Consider the following 21630-nt stretch of genomic DNA (forward strand, 5'->3'; position numbering starts at 1 on the left):
CACTCTGTATTCAGCTCCAGTGCTCCACATGGTGACTAGGAATTCATTCTGTGAGTACTGTAAATGCTTTACTGTTACTACCAAATACAAGAGTTTCCATTCCAGACTTGGTCATCCTGAATGAACATTTTAAAAACTTGTTATCAATTCTTATCAAGAAGTTCATAAGTAAATGTATTACTACACAATTGTTTCATATATAAATGCCAAGAAAAATCATAGTATCACAGAATACCCTGAGTTGGAAGGAACTCACAAGGATCATCAATTCCAACTCCTAGCCTTGTGTAGGACACCCCGAGAATCACATATGTGCCTGAAAATGTTGTCCAAACACTTCTTGAACTCTGGCAGTCTTGGTGCTGTGACCTGGGGAGCCTGTTCCAGTGCCCAGCAATCCTCTGGGTGAAGAACCTTTTGCTGATATCCAACCTAAACCTCCCCTGACACAGGTTCATACCATTTCCTCAGTCTTGTCACTGGTTACCAGAAAGAAGAGTTAAAATATGTTAACCTTCTGCATAAATGAACTGGTTAGGAAAGAATGGATCCCATATGTTGAATGCAGTGTCAGGAATTATGCCATAATATACTGGTCCACAAACTTTGTCTTACATGTGAAAAATAATTGTCACCTGCACTGTGATGTGTTTTTAGCAAATGCTGCAATGACAATAATACTTCATTAACACTTTTTGAAAAATTGCATTGGGTATTATATGGGAAAAGCATTGTTATGCTGGAAACAGAGTCTGTGATTTCTTCACCCTTTTCCAGTTCTTGAAGTTACAGGTGTTGTAGCAATAGGTCACAGATGCCCGTGAGATTGTCTGTTCATAAGCCAATACCAGCAGTAATCTAACCAGGGCAGTCTGGGAATGGGACTGAAGGGAAGCTTGCAGGCAGCAGCAGGAAAGAGACACACTTTTTGGCATGCAAATCCTTCTCCAAGTCTGAAAAAGAAGCCCTGCCTACTCACACTTTCATTTTGACTTGTAGAGAATGAATGACTACTCCATCATACTGGCTACTTGTGAACGTTTCTTTAATTTTGGTAAGACAGATTTTCTAATAGAACCTTTCCCCATGCCCTGGCTATTTGTCCCTGCTCATCCCTGTTTCTGTAATCAAAGGGCAACATTTTCAGCTGTTCCTATCATTGTAAATTTTGCTGTTGGGGCCTCAAGGTTCAGTTAGAAAGGTTTAATGAGGGAATGTTCTTCAGAGAGTGCCACAATCTGCGACTGCACACAATCTGTGACCCTTCCATCCAGCAAACACCAGTCTTTACTATAAATGCAGTTTCCTAACAGAACCAAAGCCTATGCAAAAGAGCCCAGAGAGGATTAGTGCACATGATCACAAGTTTAAAATCACTGAGCTACATGGCTTAAGCCACGGATTGTCACTAAAGGTGTGCTGTATTAGCAAGAAATAGCTTCAAGGAACAAGTATAGAGGGCAGGATCTTCTGCAAGGATTATGCTCCTGTTTGAATTGAGTACTTATGTGTTACTATGTATGCTTAACAATACGTGGCAATGTATTACACTGCCAGAGACATTTTAAAATTTCTGCATAGAAAGAAATTTCATAATATGGTAGGTTATTGAGTCATGCATGTTGTACAATCTAAATATGTGTCTTCCTTCATTCAGTGTGGTGCTAATACCACACTGTGCATGTTATGGTGCAATCATGACAGCCCCAATATAACCAGACCAAAAGGCTGGGCAATGGCATTAATAACTTAAAAGAAAATAAGTAGAAGATAATTCAATTCCAATTATAATTTCTGTATATGTACATGCTGTGTATTATTTTTCTTTTGGTCCTGTTCAGCATGAAACATAAAAGAAGAGGAAGAAAACACTGCTTCTATTTTTAATCTATAAATCTATAACCTGCTCATTCCTGTGTTTTTAAAAAGGTAGAACATGGCTGGCATCTGCTTTGCTTTTCCAGTGCCCCAGGCCTTGGCCCCAGGCTTGAGGTGATGGCTGAGTGCCTTGATGTTGTTAGCTGTGCCTTACAACACGCTGCACAGTCTGTTTTTGATAATCCCACCTAGATTTGTCTCTGAGCCCTTGTCCTGTTCATGCAGTCCTTTATTCAAAAGGGCAAGAGCATGAAGTTTCTTCCTTTAAAACATCCCAGTGTTACCTAGGAGAGTTATATGTATTCAATCCAGCTGGAGAGTTCAAACCAGAGGTGTAAATCACAAGGTTTGCCTGAAAACTGCAAACAGAATGAATCCCACACTGAAACCTCAAGGCAAATTTTACTCTTTGATTCCTGTTAGGAGGATGGAGACATAGCCCCCCTCACATTATCCTTCCTCCTTGCTCCATTTTCTGGTGGAAATAATTGATAACATTACAAAAATCATATTATTTGAATAATTTTCAGTGGCTTCTACTGAAAGGTTTAATGTTCCTACTTTTCCAAGAAAACATTTCTGGTTTTCCTCCTGTAAAATTAACACAAAATAAATATACCTTTAAAAATGTTGAATTCTAATAGTAATATTAATAGGTTTTTAGTCTAGAATCACATGGTATTTATAGAACTTAAAATTATTAAATTTTGTTGGCGAATAGCCTGCAGGATTAATCACTCCCTAGTACTGTGTCAGCAGCTCCATGCTGTTGCTTAGTGAGTATAACTCAGCATATTAAACAGGGAGAAGTGTAACCTTTAAGAAGACAGTGAACATGGGTCCCTAAATGGCCTCACCTTTGATACCTGGGAGGCTGCATCAAGCAGCTCAGACTGGATCAAACCTTCTCAGTGAAACCTGTAAATAACCTGGTAGTTAAGGAGTTTTTGACAAATGGGGATGACATTTGGGATCAGATTTCTCCTCTCCCTTCTCCTAAATACATTTGAGTATTTATATATAAAAATAGCAGAGAATGAGTATGTAAAATCATGCAAAACAGGCAACAAGGGATGGAAGAAAACAAGACAGATTATAGGTTATAATGTTTGCTTCTGCTGCTGGTCTGGAAGAAGACATGCTGTCTTTGAGTTAGGCATTCTTAAGGTTTGTACCCAATTTTTGGCAACTTGAGTTTTGTATTTCTGGAGCAGAGAAGCTGTGATAGGCCTGTCACCACGCAGGGCCTGTGCCACTCTAATTAAAGCATATGTCTCAATTATACCAGGTTCCTCAGTTCTCCAGCTATAAAAAGACAGACACTACTTTTTCACTTTTCGGGTATGTTGCAAAACTAATTATGGATTGTGAGGTGCTTGCATGTATTTTTATGCATCTCACCAACTTACCATTAATGGGAGCACTTACAGGCAGTGATGCCCCTGCTTATTTCCTTTAAAATTACTGTTGAAAGAGGTTTTCAAGGCACTAGTGATTTCAGAGACTTGATAAATTCCCACTGCTACATCAGAGCTGCACAGCTCAGGCAATGGTAGCTTTGCAGACTACCTCCTTTAGCAGTTATACATGTCTCTGCAAAGGACACTGGAAACTAGAAAAATAGCAGAAGTTTCATGACATGAGATATATCATTTAAGGTTCTGAAGCACAGAAAGGATAGATTACCGCTATTTAATTAAAGTCTCTCTTTTTTCCTCCCCTTGTAGCTGAGGAGAATTAGTTATATTTTAAACAAAAAAAATCTTCCTAGTTATTTCCAAATCTTTCCTGGAATTAATGGAATTATACTGCTATAGTGCAAGATAAATTTTACTGTACATCATTCTAATATTTGATAATGTGGGGATTTGAATTTTGCAAGGATTTATTTTAGAGGAAGTCCACTCAGCTAAATCAAGGATGATTTAAATATACAAGGTATATGTGTTAAGTCTAACTGAATTAAAAATGCTTTAAGTAGTGCTATCTACCTTTTGGGATATACATTAATTAAATTGTTCATCTGCATTGAGATGCATGAAATAACATTTGAGTGATAAGATATTAATTCAGTTGAGGCACATGTCCAGGACACAAATACTATGCAAATCCCATACTCAAAAAATTTGAGACACTAATCTGTTTGGGAATGACAGTAAATCTTATGTATCTAACATAAAGAATTCATTATGTTAGCTTTACATTTTTTATTATTTCATCATAGAGTTATTTTGAGTTATATCTACAAGAAATATATACAAACTCTTTCAAAGTGTTTGATTTTAATTGAATTTGCATGTAACTAGAAGAGAGCCAGTTGCTTTCTCATCACACATTTTAAGACAAATAGAAAAGATATGACTGGAAAATTCTATTTTCATGACATCTTAAATCAAAGAAATGAACTCTGCTAAAGTAGGTATTTATTCATGCCTCAAACAATCTATATCTACAGAAATATGATTAAGTAAAGTGTGTGGAAAATGGGAATGGCTTATCTTTTACAATTATTCTTTCAATACATCAATGTCAGGCTATATTTCATGTTTTAGGTTAATTTGAAAATTGCATCATTTTCTCACTGTGATTTCATTTTTTTTGCATTTCATTGTCTCTATTTCTTTTCTTCACGGTTTTCTCAAAAAATGAAAACAAATAGAGCTAGATGTGCAAAAATGAGTTTGATTTCACTTACTGGGAAAGAACACTAACAATGCTGAAGCTTGGTCTCACTACAGTGAAGGCATATGAGAAAGCTGACGTGTTTGCTTGTATTTCACTGGATTTTATACTGCTTTGGGTAATTTTCATGTCAAGTCACAGATGGGCTATCAGCTTTTGTGCCTGTACAACTGTAAGACATGTATATATAGAAACTAGTCTGATGGGATGCATAAAAAGGCAGGATCAGAAAGTGTACCTTGGAATCCCTAGTGCTCTCTCCATGGGCTTGTCTGTGGCACAGCATTTGCTACTTAGCACACATTGATAAAAATGCTGGACCTGAAAGATTTTTGCATGACTAATACAGTGAAAAGTACGATCAGCTAAAGAATCTAAGCAAATAACCCTTGCAAAGGGGGAGAGAAAGCCCTTAGGCCAGCCAGACAACTGAAGGTGGTGTGTGTTCTAATTAAAAAAAGAAACCAATAAGACCCTCTGACAACTAAGTTCAACTTAACTTTGTTGCTTAACGAAGTATGTAGATTGATTTTATTTCATTTTATTAGGCTTTATATTAGTGATGCCAAGATGGTACTTGGAGCACTTCATAGTCAGACAGACATCTCGCCCCACAGAACAGTTCTGAATGCAATCACTTTGTGCTGCACTTCATAGGGACTGAAGAAATAAGAAGCTTTCCTGCAGCCTGGGCCACAGAGAACAGCTCAGGGAGTTTATTTTCTTATTTTAACTTATAGTTTTGCCGAGCATCTCGGCAACTTCTCTGTAAAGACAGTATCCAAAGTAAAGCATCCAGCAGATAGTATATCCTCTGTCTCCACTTCAGAACCTGAAGATCTTTTGAGACGGATTTTTGGAGTCTGTGTGCTGGGTTTTTTTTCCTCTCCTGTTTCCATTATCCTTGCGTCACGACTACTTTTCTGTAAGGCAGGTCACTGCAGGCCACATAAGAAGCATCCTCCAGACACAGCTTTGTGTTGTGCCAGTCATTCAAGATACCTTAGAATGTGGGTAGCTGGAGCCAAAGGACAAGCCTTTCACTCCATGTGCACTTCAGAACAAATCCAGTTAGTGTCTTTGAGAAGAACACACACATAACTTTCTCTTGCTTAGTAAGTCAAAGACAGAGGCCTGCTCCGGTAGGCAGTCAATGTAGTTATCTCTCTGAAGACCCAACATCTCTACTGTCATAATTTCTACCCTATAAATAGGATGGAGTGATTAACTGAAACTGCCTTTCTAATGGGTTAGCTGCATACCATCCTCAGTTATCTGAGTGCATTTACAGAATATAATTGTTCTTACTGAGTCATTTAAGACTTTACTGATAAATTATTCTGTATTAAGATCCTTTAAAAAAAGCCTTCATTCAGTAAAGATAAACTTCATCCCCAAACTTATTTTTAAACATATGCTTAAATCCTATAGATTTTACTGGCTTTGAATACTTTTCACAGATCTTCAATTCACAACTATCGTGGTTTGCTGTCTGGGCCTAAGAGTGAATCTAATGAATTATCCTGTAACTATTGAGATAGAAATAATGTCTTAATTTGTTCCAAACTAAATTGATGAACTGGGGCGATAGTCTGAATTGAGCTAATGAAAATTACTAGAGACATGATTGGAAAAGCTGGAGTACTTCTGTTTGTGTGGCCATGTCAGAAATTGATTTCACAGGAAAAACAGAAATGAGGCACTCTGAAAGTGAAACTTCTGTAGAAAGTTAATATAAGTAATTTTTAACTCCCTCATCAGTTATTAAGAAGAGGAAAGAGTGAGTACAGAGCTGGCTCTGAAGGTTTGCTAGATGGCATTGAAGTTCAAAGACAAAAGTTAACTGAAGTTTAAGTTTCTCCTTGTAAATTAAATCGTTCCTCTGAAATTTTAGTTTCTTGAGTTGTTACTGCTTTTTTTCAATTCTTCTATGACTTGTTCTATTTTGTAGAAAATATGAAGTTCAGTACAGACTTAATAGTATAAAGAAGTCTGCCCTGGCTCTTCTTTCCCAGTCATTGCAGGCCGCTTTGTATAATTTTGGTTGATACTGGGAGGCAGGGATTGCATGTGTGTTTATGTGTGTGTTTGTGTGTGTGCAGGATAGGAAACACCTGAAAGCCAGAGAAAATAACTGATCTTCATGATCTGATATGTAAAAATGAAAATGTCATAACCTGCAAGACGTGAGTTCACAAGCAAGGTGCTTTAGACAGATTTGTTTGCCCTTTTCTTCCAATGTATTCCACCTTGTCAGAGTTTACAAGTTGCCACCTTTGGTATTATGCTTCCAAAATCTGTTGAAAAGGAAGCCTCGTGAGGGTGGGATGATTTCTGAATGCTAAAGCTTTAAGGGAGAGCACATTAGCACAGAGCTGACTTAAACCTTTCCCTCTGCAGGGAAGGCAGTGGTGCTTCAGAAATGTTGACAAACTTGGGAAGAGCAATAAAACGTAAATTGACCTGTACAGGAATATATGTTTGGAGAGCAACTGTTTTCTCAAAAGGAAATGAAGAGGGAGCTTCTGCTGGGAAACATAAGTGTTTTGATGTTAAGTGAAGGTGGTAAAAATGAAAGGACAGGTAGGTCAGGCAGACAGGGGATGCCTTAGAGAGGGCAGTGTCACAAGCCAATGTAACAGTGCAATCTGTAAAATTGGGCAGTAGTTGCCTAAAGTGAGGACCAAAGCTTTTAATGAATGTCCATCAGTATCTGTCGTGTCAAACCCAATAATTTTTCCACAAGATGTAATTGATTTTGACTAGACCTTCATTCTTTTGTGAAATACTGAGATTTAAAAAACCCCAAGTAAACCAGAGGTTAATGGTGTTGTAGTGTGCAGAAGCCTACAGTGCAATCTAATCTGGGTGGGTCAACCTTGCTGACTTCAAAGAAAACTCTTGGTGAACATCACACAGATGGAAAAAGATGAGAAAATAAACCCTCATGGTTTCAAGGCTAAATGCTAGCTTGCTGTAAGAAAGGGAGGCTAAATTACATGTTAAGTGTTTGCTATCTCTAGGCAAACGTGAGCTTGAAGAAAATGAAGCAGCAAATCCATTCTAATGCATAAAACTATTTCTACCATTTGTCAGTTACCTCTTGCTTCCATTCTGACATAAGTTGAAAGATATGTTTAATTATCTCCATATACCACTAATAATGAAAATTTCAAATAGATCCAAGAGAAATTGCAAGGGAGGAAGCTGGTTCTTAAAGTTTACTAATCAAAATATTTTAATCCAAAATGTCTTGCCTGTTAATTTTTTTTTCCCGAGTGTGTTAAAATGAAAATGTCAATTTAAACTGTATCTGTATGCAAATTAATGGATTGGCCTTTCACTCTACCTTGAGTTAGGAGGGCTGCACGTGAACTTAGAGCTCTACTAAAATATGAAAAGATATGTCTTCCAACCCCATTCAATTATCTGTTCATGTACAGGGACTGAGAGCAATCAGTATGTCAGGGCTCTGAGGGCACTAACAGCCCTAACTGGCCCTGATTGCCTACCACGGCTTCCCCTGCACCTGCCCCTGGCTCGGCTCCCCGTTTCAGCCTGACTCAGGGAGCTTGGCCCATCCCCAGGGAGCTGGCTGATGCCAGGGGCTGCCCCCCAGGTCCCAGTCTGCCCCACTCACTGGCTGGAGTGGTGGGATGGGACCTGGCTGGCCAGGTCCTTTCCAGCAGCTCCAGGATCCCGTGCTGTTCCTGACACTGGTCCTGACGTCCCAGCCCTCAGGGAGCGGCCGGCCCTTGTGCCCTGCTGACACAATCTTAATTAAGGATAAAGTCCTGCAGAGTGGCTATTCTTTACAAAAAAAAGCTAATTAGACATGGTGCTGAAATGACACGATACTAGAGTTTTTTGGGCCTTATTAACAGTTCCTCAGCTTCCCTTGGCACTGAATGTCATTCTCAGTGCAGGAATTTTGTGTTGTGCAAAGCAGCTGTCTGTTATATCATGTATTCTGAGCACATCTCTATGAGAAGGAGAGAAACTAAGCACCTGGGTAGTGCTGAAAAAAGATGGAGAGGGTCATAGCATCAGGAAAAAAAGATGTTCTTCCCATTCTGTGCAAGCACTTACAGAGTTTTGTGGATATATTCATTATACATACGTTAGGTGCTCTGAACTGACTTCCTTGCTGCTCAGGCTTAGCACAGGTCATACACAAAATGGGTAATAAAAGGACATTTCTACAAATCTGAATCTACTTTTAGTGTAAGTTTGCTCTACAATTTTGTTTTTGAGGAAGCTGATATAAAAAAAGAGGATGGTCCAAATAAAATCATGCTTGAAATATAGAAAGTTAATGTCAAACTCTGTGCTGCATTAGCATATCTCTCCTGCCATTGCAGAGCTTTTCTCTGAGGTAGGTTTTTTATTTTTTTATTTAATCAGGTATCTCTTGATAGATTTTGCCATCTGCTGTGGAATTCTATCCCAGGTGAGATTGCAGCAGGGACAGTGGCCAGCTATACATGTACCTGTGTACATGCCCTGGGAAGGTCAGGAGGGGCTCATCCTGCTCTGGGCTCCCATGTAAAGGATGTAGAAGATGGAGAAGCACATGTGCCATGTTCACTGTACGCAGGCAGCAAAGAAGCACTTTGCCCCTAGATTTTGACCACTAAAGTAACTGTTAGTGATCAGTGTATTGCCATTAATCCAAACTCTCTCTGCGCATTTAAAAATTCAAGTGATTGGAACAGGCCACCCAGGGAATAATAGTAATAATGGTAGTAAAAATGGTAGTAATCATGCATCCTTGAGGAGATTTAAAATATACATAGATGTGGCACTTACTGATGTGGTTTAGTGGTGGACTTGGCAGTGCTGGGTTAATGGTTGGACTCGATGATCTGAAGGGTCTTTTCCAACCTAAATGATTCTGTGATCTCTGGATGTCAAATCTACATTTAATGAAATCTCTGGTGCGCCTTTTCTCTCTCTCTTTCTTTCTTTCTTTTTTTCTTTCTTTCTCTCTCTCTTTCTGATCCTTTCTGGCTTCTCATCCCGCTAGAAAGTAATACAAGAATTACTATCTAAGTTGGACTTTTCAAAAGCAATGTTTTCTGTGTGCAGCTCCTTTTAAGTTCAGTGCCAATTCACAGCCAACGGGCTTATGAAGCTATTCCTCCTACCTTTTTTTCCTGTGAGTTACACGGTGATTTTCTTCATTGTGTTTGAATGTTATTTTTTCTTTTGAACAGGTACTTTTCCTGGGTATCCTTGTGATTTTAAAGCCAGTGATCAAGTGTGTGTTTCTGTTGAAATTTCTCCATGTGTTTTGTTTCTCTAGAGACAATCTTGCCATATTATGTCATGCATCCCCTCAGGTCAGGGAACTGTGAGAATACTTCATGTGTTTTCTGGCAAAAAGCAGCTTCATTTCTAGAGTTCCCTGATGCTGAAATCCTGCTACCTTTCAAACTGACTTGGTTACTATTAAGTGGTACCACTAAATACAAAAAATTGGCTTGTGATCTGTCACCTGTATAAACAGTAACACTGGTGCCCTGCAGACTCCAATGCACCATCCACAGAAAGTTTCATCCACCAGAGAAAAGGTGAAAATGGATCATTATGACTTAAAATCATTCTGAAAGCATTCAACATAACCTTCCATTAGACTGAATGCACAACTAAATTTCTCAATATGCATTTTACTAGTAACACTTCTCCATAAAATTACTCACTTTTAACAATAGAAAAGCCATTTCCATAGAAGTTTCATTTACTTCTTAGTAATTAATTTGAATGGGTCATGTAGAAAAGAAAATCTCTGCAAATTTCAAAGGGAAGCAGTCAAGGTAAAGAGATTACTTCACCACTGGGAATATGCTGTTAACAGATGGGGTGCAAAGGTGTGGAGTTGTACTGCTTTCATTGTCCTTGCACAGTCATTACATTTTAATTGCAAGTTAAATGGAAGAATAGAATCATGGACATCAAGGTTAATCCTAAAAAATACAGTTACTAAATATGTCAAAATAGATGACACACTAAATCTTCAATACTGCAAAATTACCTCATTTTCTAATTTAGAATCTCTCTGGTTTCCAAACACAAAAGAAATTGAAATAATAGAGGGAGGAAGAACGAGAAAGACAATAAAACTAATGATAGCTAGACAGTGTTGTTACAGAAGTGTGAAAACAAGGACTGCTTTCATCCTTTGCTTCTCAAACCATGCTATGAAGAAAACTGCACATTTGAATGAGGAGAGATGTTGGGGGTTTGGTGGTTCTTTTTTGGGGGTGGGGAGGGAAACACGGGAGAGAATGCAAGCTCTTCTGTTTCCTCTTAGACATGCAAGTGACAATTTCATAACAGACTGCTCTGTAAAATTTGCTGACTGCAGAACCTGCTGAGATGCTGGTGGTGTCTCACCCTCTCAGGGCAAACCTCCCTGCCTCACCTCCCCAGTGAATGCCGTGGAATCTCTGGTGACCCAGTGACATGGGGTTACTTCTACCACTTCTCTCAGGCTACTCCAGGAACATTTAAGTTTTTCTCAGTATCCTAATTGGTGATGCTACCCAAAAGTTCATGCAAATCCATCTACCTTCCTTTCTTCAGGGACAGTTCTGGACTATCACCATTAGGACACTTAAGCTATGTGGATCTGGTAATGAAGAATTTATGCTGTTGCTGTGCATTATCCACCTACCTTACAAATAAACATAACACTTTAATCTTGAAGCTGCTAGGCAGTTTACCCACCCAGTACTACATCTCCCTAGGAGCTATACAGAAAAAAAAAAAGAGCTTTAAAATTAAACAAACGACTGTGAAGAAGGTGAAGAAAGAAGGCAGAAATCCATTTTAGAAAATGCAGACTCTGAAACTAAGTGTATCATCCAGGTGTCTAGAGCATGAGCAGGGGAAGATGTGACTGTGCAGAGTGTGATAACAGTTCTTTTTCTGTACTACTCGTTCTCTATCAGATGTGTTCGTGCCTCCCTATTATATTTAGACGTGCACTGGAGGCAATTTTAGGGCCACTTCAGTGAGCATGTTTTCTCTCTCTTAAAGAATGCACAGAGGGGAGTGTAAGATGTGAGATAAAGAGAGCACTAAATATAGAAGTGCTTTAATGCTTTAAGTCCATACAAAAACAAGTTATCAGAACGCCCTCCTCTTAGACTTCCCTTCTAACTTGTTTTACCTTGCACGTGCTACATGTGAAACACACCTAGAGAGGAAAAGGATTGTTTTCTGCAGCTTGTTCTGTTCTTCCTCCTGGAATCACGTGAGCTTGTGTGAGGTGAATGTGGTGAGCTGCCCAGACTTATACCTGGTTATCTTTATATTCAGAATAAATAGTGTTTTTCAGTACATACTTGCCTAGGAGTAGGAAAAAAAGTAGCACTTTTAGACAGCCTGTGAGTGATTCAGTAAACAGTATGTCACAGTCACTCGGATGCCTTCTCAAATTTTCAGTTTAACTGCTTATAATTTAAATAATTTGATAGTTTTTAGATGAAATCAGAGTTGTGAATTGACTTGTCCTAAATGGCGAATTCACTTTAGGACTCTGTTAATTTGATTTTGGGTACTCAATCTGCCACCTTAACAGGGCCTGACTTCAATTTTTTGGAAGGAAGTATGATTTTGAAAGAATTTAATGTATTTATCTCTAACCATCCTGACTCATAACTTTTGAAGCAAAACTGTCTGAAAAGAAGGATAGTATCCTTTTGTGTGTGGGCTGATTTAGCACTGAAAGGTTTCCTGAAATAAGTACCTTTTAAGAAGCACAGAAGTGGCTGGATGGGGATGAAGAAAGTGAGCATCTACTGCTATAGATACCTGTTTGTTTTTAAAAAGATATGTATTTTAATGAAAAAAGTATTACTGCTATAGATAGGATGAAAAGCTTTTTATATGTTATTTCATAATAAAATCTTTGAATTGAATGAACTGTTTTTCATGGCTTTCTCAAGAATGTTGATATTCTCTATATATTGAGTAAAGTGAAGGGTTTGGAAAAGGAGCTGGTAAATGATAAACCATGCTGAGCTACCAAAAGGAATGGGTCAGGGGTGCTCTGCAGAAACCTAGAGGGAAAATAATCTGTTTTCATTCCATTAGGAAGGCTACAGCCAGCCAAAATTGAAGATGTGGATATAGAACTCAGGTAATTTCTGAGGGAGAGATTTCTATCTGCTTTCTCCAAGAAGAAAGGTGATAGCTCACTCATATTTTACCTATCAAATTTTGGGAGAGGAGGAGTACCTTCAAATCTGTGTTGAGTAGTCACTGTTACATATTTCTTCTACAGAGAGGAATAATAGGATGGTAATTTGCTTGTTCTGCTGTTCTAGTACATTTTCTGATGTACATCTAAAGTTACCTGTTCAATTATTTCATATGGCTTTTTGTATTGTTTACAAGATACTATTTCCAAACTACAGCAAGAGGATACACATGAAATCTGAGCTTCAGTGGGAATTCTTTCCCTGACTTTACAGTAGAGTCAGGATCTAATCCTGAGCACTACTCACTTCTACCTGCATAAGATGTTGTGGTCCCAGTAGAGAGAAGTTTATTGTTAAATTAGCATTTACTGTAAGATTCTGTGCTCAGTGAAGTATAGACATGAAAGGTTTTCATTATTTTTAAGTGATTCCTTTCTTCCTGATGATCATAAATAACTCTCTAGGGTGCTCAAAACCAAAGTCTGCTATTTTCTCTCTATCACTTCTGTACACACGTTTGTTTCACTTTACTGCATACATATTTATTTTATTGTTGGGGTTGTTCAGAGGAGTTATCTTAATGTAGATCAGATGGTTGATTAAACCACAGCTGGCTTTTAAAACTACTTATAAAACCCCAGCATGCTTTTAAAAAGAAAACACATATAGAGTTCTATGAATTCTGAAAACAGACATAAGAAATACAGTATGGGACATTGTTCTTTTGAGTTAACTTTCATAGTGTTTGGATAGCAGCTTCTATATGAATGGAAAGTCTTAGATATTGGATGATATGGCTTATGTCCTATTCCCTGCTCCTTTTGTAAAAATTTTACTGCAGAAAATGGAAGAGGAGATGTTGGGTTGGAGGGGTGATGGATTTCAGTCACATATACTGAGGATGTTAGTAATTGGTTGCCTGGCAAGCAAGGTTATGTTTTCTGATGTTGTGATAAACTGCTGTTTTTTAGATGCCAGATTTGGCCCAAGTATCTGAGTGGGGAATTTTATCCCTATAGTTCACATAATCAACTGTGAAAACCTCCAGCTGTCAGTTGTTTTCTGCTTCCATGCCCATCACAAGAAAGATGCCATCACTAGTCAGAAATCTTCTTCCAGATGGTGTACGTAGCTTTAATTCAGAGTTTGCCTGATGAAAGGAGTAGCGAACGATTAAGCATTCACTGAGGTAAGAGGTAGCTTGTGACTACTGTTTTCTTGAGTAAATAGAGCAAGGTGTTTAATCAAGCAATGAAGGGCCAGGAACATGTAGCTACATAAATCTCAAATGTCATGATACCACAGACATTGCTAATGCAGTCTTGTCATTTGAGCCTGTCACTTCACCAAAGTACATGGTGTGAAATCCTCACTCTTAATTCTCTGCTGGGGAGCCACAGGAAGGCTCAGGCACTGCAAAAGCCTGTATGCCTCATTTATCCCCGTGATTACTTCCAGTGACTTCAGTGAGACCAACTAAAGAATATCCATAATTTTAGAACTTGGGTGTGCATTGTGAATTGCCTTTCAGTGTTTGTGACAACTGGTGCAGAATTCAGAGATTGGGGGGTGTGTGTCATTTAATCCTCCCCAGGCAACCACAAAGTGAGGTTGCTGTGGACTGTTGGATTTTTTCAGGAAACAGTATACTTTATATGTTGTTCCTGATACGTGTGTATTCTGAATGTTTAGAGAAACGGGTATTCACGAGGAGAAACTAAATAAAATAGTAAGTTAAAATGAAGATCTCTGCTGTTAAGATGTCATAAGCTTGGGGCTGATAAATCTTCATGAAAAACTTTTTAGTCAGGTTATAGGTGTTCAGTTTTGCCATTGTTTCTTTAGCCCTGCTCTCAGAAAAACAGCTCAGTTACCATGAAAGAGTGATGCCTTTCTGTCCCTCTTCCCTTGGATAATTTGGCTGCCAAGTAAGCTATTTTTCACAAAGTGAAAGACTGGAAGAGCATAGCTATGTATCTTCCTGCAGTAACTCGAGCAAGGTTCTCTACAGAGCCTTGGCAGCAGCCCTCATGCTCTGAAGGGCTGTAACTAAAGACAGGAAAGCTGTCATGTACACAATTAGGGCCTCCATAATATCTGGAATTATATTTGTTGACCATATAACCAAATCTTAGCAAAATGCTTTGTGTATCCTTTGAAATTTCTACTCTCATCTATGTCAGTTCAGTTGTTTCATCTATTTCTTTCAAACAGCTATAAGTTTCCTAGACTAGGAGAAAAGCTAGAAAAGCTATAGATACATATATAGATACATATTGTTGGAACAATAGGGCCTTTTCCACAAGTCAGCTCAAACTTCAGCTGCAGCTTCTAATGGTTTCCCTCCACAAAGGCAGTGGGGAGATCTGATTATTTAGTCAATGGTATGGCCTTATCTTAACTTTGGCAAACTCTATAATTTAACCTGTAATTATAAAATCCAGGCCTCCCAGTACTACTGTTATGATCCAGTAATTCCTCCCCTCTGTACAGATGATATTTTGTCCTCTCCTCTCCTGTTACAGATCTTAAAATCCTGAAAGATTAAAGTGTGAGACGAGTTACATCCTCTAACAAGACTTTGAAAGGGGCCAGACAAATCTTTTGGTGAGAAAAGAGCCTGTGTATAGTGGCAACTGCACCCCAGCATGTTCACATTTTAGCTTGTGTTAGGATGCCTGTTGGGTGTGGTGTGCCAGAGGTGCTTCCTGAATACTTTGGCTCCCCCCTTCCCACAGAATCAGTGTGTCCTGGTGAGAGTTCTGGGAACAGTCATAGCGAGGCCCTACGTATATAACAACAAAGAAGTCCCCTTACTGCTTAAATACAAGACCAAGGCAAACCAATATGAGACCTGGGTAAACAGATTGCACACAGAGGGAAACTGTAAGACTCTGAAATACCCTGTTTGGTGGAGAAAGGATGCCTGATGGCTGTGATGTCTAGTGGGGATTAAAGGCTAAAAACGGCTTGAGGTTTTTCACATAAGCACAGTATGCTCAGAGGGAAGAATACTTGCAAGTTTGGTTCCAAATATTGAAACTTCATTTAAAGAGTACGATTGTTCAGAAATTTTGATGAATCCATAAGCTATTGAATTGCTTTCTGTGACCTCTGCTAGTTAAAAGAGACAGAGTAAGCATTCCCCAAACAGTTTAATAATTAAATGCGTGTTTGAAGTGATTTTTTTCCCCTGCCTGGCTAAATACATGTTTAAATTGAAAGTTATATAACCCTGTAGAAAAAAGGCTATGGCACAGTCTAATCCTGAATTATGTGCAGAATGGTTACAACCAAGATCCCCTTAATACAGCTATTTTAGTCTTAGCTCTGCATGAGTGCTCTTTGCTCATCTTCAAGAATTGCTGCCTATGAATTGTAAAACACTAGAGCAGTACTTTTTTTTTGTGTTTGCAGCTCCCACTGACAATTTTGGATGGTATAATTGAAGGACAGGCTTGGCTGACCAGGATCACACTTTGGCTTTGCTTTATGTGCAGTGTGTCTCTTACTGTGAGCTCACTGAGATTCTTGTTTGATAGAGATTTCTGGGAAAAAAGAATGGCAGAGGAGGTGAGAAGAAAGGAGAAGGGGGAATGTGTAGAACAGGGACTTTTACAGAAACTTCCAATAAGCAGGAAACAGGAATTTAGTATTTTCTCTAGCCTTTTTCAGCATGCAGCTGACGCATGGAGGAAAATGATCTTCATACACTGTTGCTGTTCTGGGGCTGTTGCACCAGGGAAACATGCAGGACACAAGGACAAAAGAGAGAGCTCAAGAATATGCAGCACGGATGGGCAGGGGAAGAACCAGCATAGGAAGCAGGTTTTCAACTTCATAAGGAATTTTGAGTTATTTCCATTTTGAAGCAGAATATCCCTCAATTGACTTGAAACATTATGCTTTGATAAAAATCAGGATTTTTTTTCCTATTTCAGCTTTCAAGACATTTTAAAATATAGCAATAGAAGGGTATTCCAAATGAGAAATCAAAACATCTTATTCTGGAACTTCAGTCTTCTCAAAACACTGACTTTGGAACACTTTTTTTTTTTCTTTTAAATTCTTTAACTGGAATGGTGACATTTTTGCTGCATGGGTTTCTTTTTTATTCTTTAGTCTTGCTTTAGTTTCTTTTGTTTGGTTGTTTATTTGTATGGGTTTTTTGTAGAGAAATATCCATCCTGAAAAAGCTCCCTTGGAAACTGTGATGGCCACGCTCCCCAGTTCTGCAAACTTCATGTGGCACATACACATACAAACAACTCTCTGAATTACCATTTTCTTAAACTGCTCCCAAACCCCCAATAAATGTTAGCTGAAGCTTCAGTGGTATTACAAGATTCATCCTGTTTCTGGCTATGCCTGTGGAGTTACAGGGCTTTTAGGTAAACACTTGCATAGATTAGTCTTTGCTACTTTTAGAGCCAAGCTTTGAGTGGTTGTAACCCCAACTCAGGACCAACAGAGCTGCATCACAAACCACTGCTCTTTAAGGCATTTGACTTGTTTTTACTTCTGACCCTTCCCAAGTTTTATTGAATATTATTCTCACAGTTACGCAGTTGTTCCAAGTAGAATTAGGCATATGATGTCTTTAACTTTTCTGAAAACACTTGGTAATATCTTATCTCTACCCTATATGATTGTACATATCTCTATCTGCTTAGCCATGCTGAGTGATGGCTCCTCGTCATTTATATGGAGGACATTTCTGACAAATCTTCTCCTACAAAGTCATTAGTAAAATCATTAAACTAAAAAAGAAAAAAAAACCAAAAAGACAAAAGGAAAAGGCCAGTTTTGAAAATAAACCTATTTAAATATGTGGTTATAAAAATATTTTTTAAAAAGTAAGAAAAACACTGGCTGCCTCTGTTCCCCACTGTACAATGAGCACTATACCTGTTATGCTGATGCTGAAGGCTAATTAATTTCTATTTCATCCCTGCTGTGGTGACCCTTAGAAATCTGAAGGATTAAAGATCTATGAACTTTTCATCATCTTTTATCTGTGAAATGGTTCATTACACATGCACTTTTATTTTTTCTGCAAATTTAACTAAGAATAGTCAGAAAAATCACGCAACAAAAGGCGACCTTGTGACTTTGGAGAAGATGAATATCCACTGATCTGCCTCTCGAAGGCAATTATGCTTTCTGTATTTTTGAGTTCTTCTGGGTTTGTTTGTGGGTTTGGTGTTTTGTTTTGATTGTTTTTTTTTTTTTTAATAAGTTTATTAAGTGAGGTGAATCTTACCTCTTGCTTTTACTGCCTTAAGTTATCTAGTCATGAAATAATTGATGCTCCTAAGCTTTTGCCATGCTTTAACACGGGCAAGATGCATGAGTTTTCAAACCTCTCTCTTCTAAAGAGACTTGAATTTGCAAATCAATTTATTTGGTACATCTCCACATCAATAACTGGTTGTTCACCTGATGCAAAAACCTACATGTTTACACAAGTGGAACAACAGGTTAATACCAGATATGTTTTCTGTATTACAAAAAAAAACCAAACCAAAACAAAACAAAACAAAAAAATCAATTTGTGTTTCTCTTTTATTGCCACAGTCCTAAAAAACAGATATGGTACTTAACATTGATGGTTTGGATTTGAATTCATACACTGAGGCAGAGCTTTGGTTTGTTTCTGTTCCTCCTCAAACTGCTAACTCAAAAATTTTGTTAACCCTTGTAAATATTTTAAACGCTTTCCTGAGCTCTTGCTGAATGCCAGAACAGGGATTTCAGAAATACTAGCTAAAGCATCTTGACAAGCTAAACAGTTTTTAGAACTGGAGTAGGTGGACTTAGCTGACTTCCTGCCAGCTCCAGTGTCTGCACACTGTCGAAGGAGATAAGCAGCGCTGCACCGAGTGGATTAAGGCTGGTGCCAGGAATCTGCAGATTCTGGACCTGGTCTCATTTCTGCCATTAGGAGTGTTGTGTCTTGAGCAAGTCACATCCCTTTTGTCCAAGTCTGTTCTGCTGTCTGGGAATTAGGGACAATATTTACCTATTTCTTTCGAAGAAGGAAGTTTATTTTCCTTGGTTTTTGAGGGTTTAAGCCCTAAGGACTATGACCTGCATCTATACATCTGCATTTGGCAGACAAATAATGGTTCACAGCCTGGTTCTAGGCAATGCAACTGATCAACTGATTGAAAAAATCAGCGTCTTTTTGTCTCTCTTCCATACATACTTTTACTGGCATTAACATCTCTGAAACGGAGAACTTGAAAATTCCTTGTGATGATGTTTTGATTCCAGTTGCATCTCAGTTATACAACATAAATGCCTAAAAATACAAATATCTCAAATCTTTCTTTCTTGGGCAAACTTGAGAACAACAGCAGTGAACAATTAGCATTTTTAAAATGCAGAATTTCAAATACCTATAACCATCCCACTTTTAACTCTTTCTTTGTCAAAACACTAGCATGCATACCAATATACATCCTAAATTCATTATTTTTTAAATATGTTTTTGTTTCCTGCTTCTGTGTAGAACTAATTCATCATTATCTGACACACTGCTGTATTCTTGACCACTACTCAGACCCTAAAAAAGCTTGAAGACTCTTTCAAAGAGATGCAATCAATATCTTGGCTTTAAAACTTGTAGCATATGCTGGCTCTTTCTGGATGTCAGAGTGAGCAACTTGATATACAGCTCATGTTTCTTCACAGCTTTGAACTATCCATAACTATCTTTTGGGTTTCAGTGAACCGTACACATACCTGAAAGTCTGCAGTATATTACTTCTCAAATTCTATATGTATTACCCAGGGCCTTCTTTCTGTAATCTCCTCTCAGTTTCACAAATATTTCCTTCTCTATTTTCACTCTCCTTTCATACCCTGATCTGTTGTTTTATAACGTTGGGGGCTGGATGCTACACTCGTCAATGCTTTGCTAGTAACCAGTGAAGTACTTCAAGATAGTCATATTCAAAACAGAGTAACCCTTTGAATCCTTCCTAGTCCTCCAGTTGTTTGCAGGTAAAGAAAAAACCATGGCTTGAATGTGAGCAACTGCTTTCTACCTTTAACAGGCTTTCAATTTACTTCACGCCTTCACAGAAGTTGCACACCCCAAAGAGCCTCAAAGGAGTCACAGATAAGGATAAATTGTAGCTGTCAATCAGGCAGCTACATTTTAGAGAATATTAGGTACATAATCACTGCAAATCTTGTTGTAAATATCCTTTCAGGAAAGAATGTTACAGAAATATTCACAAACTCAAGGTAAGATGAGAGAAAGGTGCCAATGGGGTGTTATGAATAAGGGGTGGTTTTTTAAGTGTATATATAAAGTTAGACATTCATAAAAAGAGCAGTTTTCACTGTACCATGCCTAGATATTAAACATAACTATATCTGACAACTAAAAAATAGCATCAGTGGCAGAAGCTATACGTACTATAACAAAGTCAGAAAATTGCCTACTAAAATGACCAGTCATTTTGGAAAATGCTGGCCCAGTTAAGAGTAGAAATTTATATTGTTCTTTCTTACTCTGATTACCCCCCTGCTCTAAGTTGAGGCCACTTTTAAATACTCCTCTCTAGAAGGATCACCTGCTTAGTAAGTGCCAAAGGCTGAGCACTTTGAGAATTGAAACATCCAGTATGAACCAGAGCTAGATTTCTAGCTCACAGAAATCCTCTCTGTGCCCTGTAGCTGCCTGATGATGTTTAACAAGCAATTCTTCAAAAAGGATTTTCCTTTCTGGATGCACCGCAAGTTATGCCAGTGGATCTTCTTGGCATCTTCTGAAAGAGAAGGTTCTCCTTTATCTGAAACAGACTATCTGACACCTTCCTGTTTCATATCTGACACATTCTTCTTCCATAGTTTTTCATTTTATTTTGTGACAAAGCCTTTTCTTTTTTTTTCCTGATCCCATCTGAGTTTGAAGGTGGTAACCAAGGAAATATTAACCATTTTTTTCTCTTCAAACATGCCATCAGTCCATGAAAATTACAAAAACAAACAAAAAACCCCACCCCAAACCTGATTATGTTTTAGATGCTCTTAAACAAAACGTGGCAACAAGAGAAACACAGGCTAAAAATAAAAAGAATCTTTTTTTTTTTTCTTGATAAACCAGAAAACAGTGTAATCTGACTGGTAGATATTCAAAAAGCTTATCTAGTTCATATCATGTTCATCTACAGTTGATCCACTTAATTATTTCTCCCATTATACAGCCCATTGATGCCTTTTTTTTTCTGCTTGGAGAAAGTGTCAGTGTTACAGGAGAGAGATTTTATGTTCAGAGGACCTGGGATTAGAAGAACAATCATTTTGATATTGGAGATTCATGTTTGGCAGCAGATTGCTTTTAAGCATGTAAAAAAAATTTATGCTGACATGCGTCTGTGTTATGAAATAATTTCTCTTTAACTCTGGGATGGTAACAGATGTTATTGTCTAAGGAATGAAAACTGCTGGTTTGGGATTAAAAAAAAATCTTTCAGTGTTATTAGAAAACAGAAGAAAGCACATGGCATAATAGGTCAGTTTAATGGCATTGTTTGCAGTAAATCTGACATTTCAGGCATAATCTGCAGTGCTCACTCGAAGTAGGACATTTTTTGCTGGGCAGAGAAGGATTTGATACATTCTTTTATATTACTGTGTCAAATTGGATTAGAACATAATAAAATGAAGAATGTAAAATAAAGGCCTTTGGGCTCGCTGGTTATGCAGTGCAATAAGATGCACGAGGAATTAAAATGAATGTACTCTTTAGAATTATGTCAAACTTGTCATGTATAGTTTGTGTGGAGCTTCCCTTTGTCTCATCTTTCCTTGCTTTATCCTTCCTGTGTGCACTCTTTGTTGATCTACA

General features: G+C 38.1%; 1 protein-coding gene across 4 annotated transcripts in view; it reads right to left on the reverse strand.

Annotated features, from left to right (window-relative positions):
• Positions 1 to 21630, reverse strand: part of SYT9 (synaptotagmin 9) — a 70661-nt gene that overhangs the window by 11263 nt on the left and 37768 nt on the right. The window lies entirely within an intron of this gene.

This window comes from Manacus candei, unplaced genomic scaffold (genome assembly GCF_025592945.1).
Source record: "Manacus candei isolate 608988 ecotype Guabito, Panama unplaced genomic scaffold, ASM2559294v1 h1tg000060l, whole genome shotgun sequence".
Lineage (NCBI taxonomy): Eukaryota > Metazoa > Chordata > Aves > Passeriformes > Pipridae > Manacus > Manacus candei.